General features: G+C 40.5%; 2 long non-coding RNA genes across 2 annotated transcripts in view; both read left to right on the top strand.

The window, feature by feature from the left end:
- Window positions 1-6,537, top strand: part of LOC138003189 (uncharacterized) — an 11,944-nt gene extending 5,407 nt beyond the window's left edge. The window contains exons 2-3 of the long non-coding RNA XR_011123441.1: window positions 559-588; window positions 6,136-6,537. This is a non-coding gene — a long non-coding RNA (uncharacterized lncRNA). The remainder of the gene's footprint in view (window positions 1-558; window positions 589-6,135) is intronic.
- Window positions 6,538-9,692: 3,155 nt separating this feature from the next.
- LOC138003188 (uncharacterized) overlaps window positions 9,693-10,000 on the top strand; it is a 5,873-nt gene continuing 5,565 nt past the window's right edge. Inside the window, exon 1 of the long non-coding RNA XR_011123440.1 lies at window positions 9,693-10,000. This exon is cut by the window's right edge and continues 28 nt beyond it. This is a non-coding gene — a long non-coding RNA (uncharacterized lncRNA).

The following is a 10,000-nucleotide window of genomic DNA, read 5'->3' as shown; positions in this document are numbered from 1 at the left end:
GCCATCTGCACTGCCAATGAAGACACTAAAGAAATCAACAAATTATAGTTTTTGTGATGTCATAGGACATCACAATGTCATATGTGCGGCCCGTAGAGGCGGAGAGCGGCTCTTATCGAAGTGAATAATTTGCTAAACAAAAGATTAGAATGCCGCATTTATTGCGTTCAGAAAATGAAAGTTAATGCAAACTTACAGGAACTGAAGAAAGATGAGTTATGAACATTTTTTGTTGGCTGGTAAATTTTACCACCCGAAGCGCCATGCAAACTTTGTAAATTAAATGTGCCCTTCAGATAATTTTTTTTGTAGTGTTAACTTTCCTATCAAATTTTAAACATCGACTATACAAAACATGCGCTTTCAAATCATGATGCTGTCCAGTATGTTGAGAAAAAATTCATTAAAAAGATGTAAATAAGTTAGACTTATAAGTTATTTCGACATCTAGTTTCGAACTCATCGTAATGACTCAAATTTTCTCGATTTTCGTTTTCCGCCCACTGTCCTGAAGAAATCTTATGAAATTTTAACTACGATTATTCATTTTCTTCACAGCACTGCAAAATGCTGCTAGTGTCCAGAAAGGTAAGACATTTTTCACATAATCAACATTCAGTTGATTAAAATGCAGGTGGAACTGGCAGGTGAAATAAAATTTTGGAATAAGATGTCGCACTCAAGTAATCATGAAACACAGCTATTAACAAGTTAATTGCCAAAAAAATATTGCGGTTATTCTGTTTTTTTTGTTTTTTTTTTATCTCAGATCGCTCAGTAATGGACTATGATCGAGTGCCCTATATATCACGCTTTTGAATGATTATATAACTCATTAGATATCATTCACTTTGCGCGAGAACCCAATAGACCTATGACGTCACGAAAACTGTGCTGTCATTTACGGAAGAGAACACTGGAGAAGTCTAAAGACACGAATTCGATTCAAACCTAGTCGCATAGTCATATCGTGTACGGTAGTACCGAAGCCTGTACGTGCCATCCGAGTTGTTGAAAATCCGTTAACAAAGTTGTGTAATCCGACATCCGAGTTGTAAAAATCCGACATCTGAGTTCTGAAAATCCGACATCCGACTTGTTGAAAATCCGACATCCGACTTGCAAAAGTCCGACATTCGAGTTGTGAAAATCCTACAGAGCAAAGTTAAACCAACAATATGGAATGCTTCATTGATGATGTTTTTTCAATATGGGACGTAGATAAACAGGAAATCAACCTGTTTATTGCACAAGCGAAGCACTTCCACTCAACTATAAAGTTGGCAGGGAAGGAAATCACTTCCCAAGACACAACAACGATTTTTACAAGTCGGATGTCGGATTTTCAACAAGTCGGATGTCGAATTTTTACAAGTCGGATGTCGGATTTTCACAACTCAGATGTCAGATTTTACAACTCGGATGTCGGATTTCACAACTTTGTTGTCGGATTTTCAACAACCCGGATGGTACCTACAAGCTTCCGTAGTACATGTAGGTACGAGATATGGATGGTTTGCAACCAATTCCTAGGTGAATGCAATTATGTAAATAATGCTGTTTTAAAGTTGTTAGTAGAAAATCGAATGGTGCTATTGACAGATCTTTAGGTGGCTTGCAACCATTTTCTTGGAATACACCAACATGACAGCATGACATGACAGTGATGACATCAAGGAAAAACCGCCTTTTGTGCCCCCTGACTCTGAGCACGACCTTAACATACCCAGTGTTTTTCAAAATGGCTGGCACTTAAATAGTCTTTTGTTTTTATTCAAATTAGCCGTTGATGCCTTCAACTATTGTTTCAACATCCGTTTGATTTTGTTAACTTGACAGTAATTTTGAAAGCGTTTGCCCCCCACACCCCTTGAATGAGTGTCGAATGAGTTTCAAAGCGTTAAACTTTACTTCAACAACCATTCAACATTTCTTTTGTTATCACCAATGTTAAATGAGGTTGAAGCCGTTTGGCCAACTTTTTCATCAATGCTGGGTATGCGCGTGCGAACTAATCGTTCTCTCAATGACGTATCCATGTCTGTATCTATAGTAACAACCGCGGCTGCAGCTTGAGACTGAATACCAGGCCTCTCGTGAAGCTTTGATGAATCAAATGTTGATGATGAGTTGCCAGCCTTTGCCCACCCCAGCAGTCAACATCGTTCAACAGTCTCGAATGGATGTTGAAGCAAATGTTGAAGCCTCTTGCTAAGGCCTTTATTTTGGAGAAATCGGCCAAAAAATGTGACAAAACTCAAAGTGACATGTGCGCCTACAGATGGAGCCTTTTTTGTTAGCCAATTGTTTGACTGTTGTTGTTGTTGTTTTGCGTCATTTGTGTTCTTTGCCTTCTCCTTAAAAACAATAGCCGGGTCTTTTTTATTCTCATTTTGTCGTCATGATTATAAAATATTTCAAATTTTGGATTTGTATTCCGGGACGAATCCGGGTAGATAATCTCAGAGCTTAACATTCCTTCTATGGTCATTTCTTTTATTTGTACCTTTGAGGCTCTTTTGTTTCTAGAACAAAAGATTGAAAGAACGGACGCGTAGGTAATTACCGAGCGCAAAATTTAGGTCTTTGGATATCAGATGTGACAAAATCAACACAACTAGGACTAGGGGACGGGAATTGTTGGCATGAAAAATGACTGGTTTATCGGAATACGCAAGAGATGATTTGTATTCTCAGGAGGACAGAAGGGGGCTTTGGAAAAATTAGAGGTTTTCCTCAGTCTTACTACGCTTAACCCCACTAAGGCGCAAGGCCCTCTCGGTATCCCAGGTTGGGCTTTGAAGGAAAATGCGGGTATTTTGGCGGGTCCAGTCTCAGATGTTGTCAATTCCTCTTTCTGTGAGTGCCAACTCCCATCATCACGGAAAGAAGCAAACATTGTCCCCTATAGGCCACTTTCAAAAATAGCAATATACTCTTTGTTTGCCCTCCATAGGCATTGTTTTTATTTTCTCTTGTAAGTCCCTTGGCTGTTTTTGATCATGATTGATAACTTTGATGCACCGGGATTCAGGCTGTGGAAAAACGTTGACGATATGACAGTCTCTGAAACGGTTCAGAGGAGCTATGCTCGTGGCATTTAGGGCTTTCCACAGTTTTGTAGAGTAGCGCACATATTTCTGAAAGCAAAAATTTTAGTTTCTAAAGAAACTGTGGTGGTGCGTCGGTGGGAGATTGAGACAGAAATTCATTTTATCAAACGAGTTGATAAAGGTCAAGTAGCCACCGTGAAAGATTTGGAAAGCTGACGTTTCGAGCGTTAGCCCTTCGTCGGAGCGAAGCGTTTCGAGCGTTAGCCCTTCGCTATTCGCTCCGACGAAGGGCTAACGCTCGAAACGTCAGCTTTCCAAATCTTTCACGGTGGCTACTTGACCTTTATCAACTCGTTTGATAAAATAAATTTCTATTTCTGAAAGCACCTGACGGGACATTTTTTGGTGTCACGACGCGCCTTGCGAGCGCCGAAGGCGGGGGCTACCTAGGATGGTAATCAGTCAAAACGCGGTTGATGCTCTTTTTACACAGTCCATCGGTGAATGAGTCTAAATGTAAGAGATGAGGATAAGTTTCGCGAAGATTTCACCCGTCCTTGCATGCACCCATAATAGCGACTTAAGTACTCACGACGGCTACGGCGACGAAAACATCACTTAGAAATGTAAGTTTGAGCTTTTCTAAGTATTTCATGATTAATCCATCTTTTTTATATTATAGAATATGGGCGAAGTGTGCTATAACTGGATTGGTTCGGACGGATTTGAAGTAAAGAGTGAGACTGAAAGATTCACTGTAGTTTGTCCTCTTTGTCGTCAAAACCTTAAATTTGGTCATTTCACGTAGTAGTTTTGACGAGTAAGGGAAAGAAATGAACAAAAATTCATGCCGCACGTGCAGCACGATCATTTTGGTTCTTTTAACCAATAAGATCACTGCTTTTTGGCGTTGTCGTTGCCGTAGCCGTCGTCGTTTCTTAAACTCCCTAATTGTGAATGACAAGCATCTTGAGACTGTTGAGCACGCAAAGTTCTAGGTCTGATAATTAGCAGCAATCTTAAATGGAATGACCATGTAGTAGAGTTAGTAAAGAAGGCTTCTTCTAGACTTAAATTTCTCAAACAACTCAAGAGATCTCACGTAGCTCCATCAGAACTGAAGCTTTTTTATGTCACCTGTATTAGATCGATTCTTGAATACACGTGTCCAGAGCGTTTGTGCTACCTAAGTGCAGGACAGATAGAGCCAGGAACGGCTTCATACTTGGTCATGCCTCTAAAATTTCATAACCATTATTAGAATATAGTTATGTTAATTAATTAGAAATTCTAGAATACTTTAGCTTTTTATTGCATTTTTCAGTTATTAGTTATATTCTTACAATGATGAATTTTGTAATGTCTTAGCATAATTCAGCTTACTAGCCGCACGTTTAGAGACAACAAAACTATTTATCCGTATCTATCCTAGCCAGCTTTGCTACCTTTGAAAAACTGGTGTCGAATGGCAAATTCGGCAACTAAAAAATAGAGAGCTTAAGCAAGGAAGACTACGAAGGCTACGAGAAAGTGTTTTTTTTATTTTTTTCTAAATAGAACTTTGCGTTGTTTTAATCATTTTGAGATAGTATCACGTCGTTTGGCAAGGAAAGTATGTACTAGGAATATAATTGGTATGAACGGTGTGGTTGTTCAGGAGAAAAGATTCTCCCGATGTGAAGGAACATGGAATCCGGAATCCAGCAAATGTGAGGCTTTGGAATCCGGAATCCTGAGCGGATTTTGATGGAATCCAGGACCATTTCAGTGGAACCCGTGAGTTTGTAGTCGGAATTCACGACTCGGGATCCAGGATCCACTATCGGGATCCGAGGGCACCTGGATTCCTTTGCATAGGGCGAAAAGATTGACAATTAGTCGTCAGGTACTCACGTGCTCCAAATAACTTCAAATTTGGACATTTCGATTCACGCCGTTGTCAAGCCGACCTTGCTTAGGACGCGGCTACACAAGCGATTTTTGTCTCGAGCCGGTGATGCGATTTTTTTCAGATTTTGTCGCGTCCCCTGCGCGCTAGGGTGGATACACTTGTGACAACTTTTGGCGACAAATTGAAGGCCGCGCAAATTGCATACTTCGAGAGACCTGGGCACTATAAACAGATATTCCTACTTTAATTTCATTGGCTAAATAGTCTTTGTCGCGTCGCATGCGCGGGCAAAAAGTTGCAGGGTGGCTAAACGGGCAACTATCTCTGCGATTTTGTGGCGAAAGTTTCAACTCTGGAGACTTTTTTCGTGCGAATTTTTCACCTGTTGCGTCGCCAGTTCAAGGGTGGCTACACGTGCGATTTTCATCTCGCGCTGGCGACGCGACAAAGTTTGAAAAAATCGCATCACCAGCGTGAGCAGAAAATCGCTCGTGTAGCCGCGGCTTTAAGGTCGCCAATAGGCTGATTTAGCGACACAACGGGAACGTCAGTGGCGACGTCGCGCGCAGCAAAACTACCAATGAGAATTTAGAATAGAAAAGAAAAGAGTGGAGTCTATTCTATTCTGAATTCTCATTGGTGTTTTTTCTGCGCGCGCCTTCGCCACAGACGTTCCCATTCTATTGCTAAATCAGCCTAATAACTTCGAGCAAACGACCAAAAAATGGAGCAAAGTGTTAAAGATTTCCTTTTTCCTTTAGGGCGCTATGTCACGTTATTTTACGATGTTTAGGGGAAATCTCTTAGTCAATCACGAGTTTATAACTCGAAAATGGTAATGCGGAATTCCTTTACTGATAAAATTATCGTTACATCACAAACAAGATGATTCTGAGGAAAAAACTATCTTTATCCAGGCAATTTATCATAAACTTGAAAACGTCGGGCCGACTTTTTTCAAGATTACCAAAATGCAATCCGTTTCAATCTTGCCCATTGTGTCCATCCATGCTTCTCTTTCCTTTTGCTGTATTTCTTTTATGTTTTTCAACGGTTCTAAGAGGTTGTTGCAATGTTTCATTCTACTCTTTTGGCATTTTGGGTGTCATAAATTATGTCATTATGACATAGTCCCAGCCTTTAAGGTCTGGCGCGATGATTTTCACAGCTAGTTAATTTCTCATTTTTAAGGAGAGCGATGTTCATCCTTACCCTTGGACTACAAAGAGCTTCAGAAAGGCAACTGTGAACAACTTGCCAACGGAACTTATAACAATTATCGAACAATAAAATGCTTTACGTATCGAACCCATTATGCTGTAAAGAAATGCCTAGATTGGTGGTGCTATCGCATCGCGGAGTGTTTTCATCAATCACCCACATGGCGATCGTTTTGCTCTGAGCAGTTTTATTGGTTTCGCTCAACTCGATTCGATATCACCGCTACCAAACAAGTCGTGAATGGTACATATGTCAGGAATATCCAAGTAAGGCACTGTGACAAAACGTATCCAAAGTGGTGGAGAGTGCAATACATATTCTCAATCAAGACAACAGGATACCGGTGTCACAAGGAAGCGCAAACAAAAAATGGCAAGTACAAACACGGCTTTTATGAAGGTTATGCCAGGGAATGTTTTAAGTGGTATACTAGTTACTCTTCATTAAACAAACAAACGAAGTGATCCCTCTAATCAACCTTTCTATCATGCTAAGAAAACCACCGATCTGTGGAATTGACCCAAACTACGGACATGAGTCACTGCCCCGCCCACTTTCGTTAAGCATTAGGTGCGGTTACAAATACCATGGTAAATGCCATTTCCTGTGGTAAATGAACTCGCGGTGCCTCACACTTGTGTTTTAGTGTACCGAGTTAAGGACGGTTTCTACTATTGTTATTGCGCATGCGTTCTGCGCATCTCCAGATACTCGGATTTCCTATCGCCGATGCTTACTAATACAGGCATATTTTTGCGCGGTTTAAAACTATCCGGAGAAAGTAGATCTTAGTAAGTACTCTTGGTATTCAAAAAGAAAATTGGGGGTAACCAAATATTTTTGAGAGATAATTAAGCTTCAATTTGAAAGAGAACGCCATACATTGCTTTGTATTTTAAAGCTTTTTACAAATATTATTCATGAATTATCTTTGAAAAATGCGTGGTAACCACCAATTTTCTTTTTGGATTTCAATAACACTTGTTAAGATCTACATTTCCTGTATAATCACACACCGGGGCAAAAATATCTTTAATTAGTAGGCACCGTCCTTAACCAGCGGTCACACTTAACAAAGATTACCGAGGTAAAAAGAAATCTCACGCAATTTAGTGGCGGGAAATTTAATCACAACTTCATCAGTATCGTGATTGGCTCTTGTACCTCGGACATCAAAACACCCTTCCAACTTACCACGTTAAATGTCATGGGCGCTTCGTTTGATCTTTTTTACGTATCCACGGAAATTTACCACGGGAAAATTACCATGGGAAATGTCGGTCACACGCACTAAATGCAGTTTCCCGTGGTAAAAGGGTCATTCACGGCGGTAAAAGTCCCCCGTGTAACCGCACCTATTGTGATGAAATTCCTTTCCCACAGGGCTTAGGTGTACCGGAACAACCGCAACAATGGAAAATGGGTTTTCAAAATTGAACTCTGTTTTCTCTGGCAATCACAGAAAAACTTCCCAAGAGGAAACCTATGGTGAAGTCTCCTCCTTTCCCGATAATGTCTTGTATAATCTTTCTTCTCAAGTCTTCTCCGAGAGCTTTTCCAAGATCATACTGAGCCTTCTACATGCGTTCAGTCCTGCCATGCGTCAAACACAATACCTCTCAAGAATCTGAACTATTTAGAAGCGAAAGTTGGCGGAGCAGAGACACGTATATTCTCACCCATTTCTCAGATCGGTGGTTTTCGTAGAAACACCAGTCAAAGTGAGCACTTTTGTCGCAACAAAATTGCAAGACAAGTTTCAAGAAAAATTACGGAATATTCCAGACCCTTAAGTTTCGAGTGCTAGCCCTTCATCAGTGAGAATGTGGTTAAGTAACCTTTATCAACTCGTTGGATAATTAACAAATAGTAAAGGGTTTGGCTGCGTTGCAAGCGGGAGGTTGCTAAGCACATTAGATTCCATCCACGGGGACCACCTGTTCGAGAGAGACTAAGGTTGTCCCAGTTATTGAAACTTCGACTTAAATACTGTTTCTCAGTGCTATTTGAAATGGGTGCTGAGACATCAGCGCTATTTGTAGGCAGTCTGCAAATGTCGTACACCGGTCTTTTCGTAAGTCTTGATAATGTCTCACTGGTCTTCCGAAAAGATTATCTTAGGCCTAAGACGTTACTTAATCTCAAAACCCAACCTTTGTTGGCTTGTATTTAATGTATGGTGGGGTCATACCTTGAAAATCACCTGTTACAAGTCATAAATCGACTACACCTCAGTCTCTCTCGAACAAAGTGGTCCCAGTGGTTTAATACCCCATTCACACCAACAAGACATGTTTAATTAAACTTGGTTTAACAAAATAAAAATAAGTCAAAGAAAAATGTAGGACTGGCTTTTCCATGAGATTCAGGTTTGTTTCAACACATGCTTTGACCTGTGCTAAATTCATAGTCGACAAAAGTCAGTAAACATGATTTAAAAAGAAAACACTTTGATACCGTGTTTAACTAAACAGGTTTAAAACATGTTTAAGGTTTGGTGTGAATGGGGCATAAATCTAATGTTGACCCTTGAGAGTCGCACAAGGTGATTCCAGCATCTTCAGTGCTTAACGAACCTCTTACGTGCAACTGTAACTCGATGGTACAAGCTGAACCGTTTACTACTTGTCTTATAAGATAGCAAAAACATCTTGTGACAGTTTGTGACATCCTTTGTCTTCCTGGAATATCTATCGCTCAATAACTCGTCCAGGTGGTTTTCACTTAGGCTTGCAAATCGCTTTCCAAGTGACTTGGGCAAAATACCCCCAAGCGGGTTAAAACATGACATTTCTTAGCCTTGTTTTTATAAAGGTGCGCAGACATTTTTTTTTTCATTTTCGGTTGTATACTGGTCGGCCAACATTGCAGTTTGAGGAAGAAGCCATTTTTTTCGTGGCGCACACTTTTGTGTTTTCGTCATAACCATTCACCCATGGGCAAATAGTAAATGGATAATTGACCAATCAGAGCGCACGCTTACTTTTCTATATTATTGGCCACTTTGAGGTTGCGCTGGAGACAAGATCGGGAGCCTTGTTGAATTGCATTGTGGGGCTGTTTTAGGGGGACGCATTTTCATCATCGCGTGCCCGGAACCTGGGGCTGAGCTTCCTAAACTACCAGAGTAATTTACAATGGCAATTTCAAAACGATGACTCGCTTGCCAAGGTGCAAAAATGGCCGGAAATCGAAAAGATTCGATTAAAAGGTCAGTGAGTACATACGATGTTTACTTACTAACAAGGTAAGTTATAAAGATTTAACCCGAAGTTAATTGTTATCGTACAAGAATAGACGAAAGTCCTTTTGCTTGCATAGTAAACGACTGACTGCATAAACATAGGCTTGTCCCCAAAATAGTCCCACAATGCAATTCAATACAACTCTCGACCCTGTCTTCCACGCAACTTATCCCCTCGTTATAAGTGACTTAAAGCAGGTCGAACCTAGAGTCCAAGAGGACATTCCACTGTCTCGTTGCTTGACTCAACATCACACTACATCTTCTATTCCACCTGATTCAGCTCCGTGCTCTGGGAAATGGATAGGTTCTCAGTCAGTGGACTATTGTGACTATTTGGTAAATGGCACAGAAAATCACTGGGTCCGACCTTCTTCCACTACTGGCTGGTGTACATCGTTCTATTCTTGTCTTGGCTCTCAAGAACTAAAACACAAATGTCTAAATGAATTTCAAGGGTTTTACAGAAGCTATTTTTTCTACCATCAAGCATTTAAGTTCGAGGTTAGCAGCTATATTCCCAGTGTACGAATACAAGTGCAATATGATTGTGACCATGCTTCCAGATTTGGTTTCAATATCATTCGGTGC

This window comes from Montipora foliosa, chromosome 5, assembly GCF_036669935.1.
Source record: "Montipora foliosa isolate CH-2021 chromosome 5, ASM3666993v2, whole genome shotgun sequence".
Classification (NCBI taxonomy): Eukaryota; Metazoa; Cnidaria; class Anthozoa; order Scleractinia; family Acroporidae; genus Montipora; species Montipora foliosa.
Note: the sequence above shows the minus strand (reverse complement) of the source record. Positions and strands in the feature narration are given on the sequence as shown.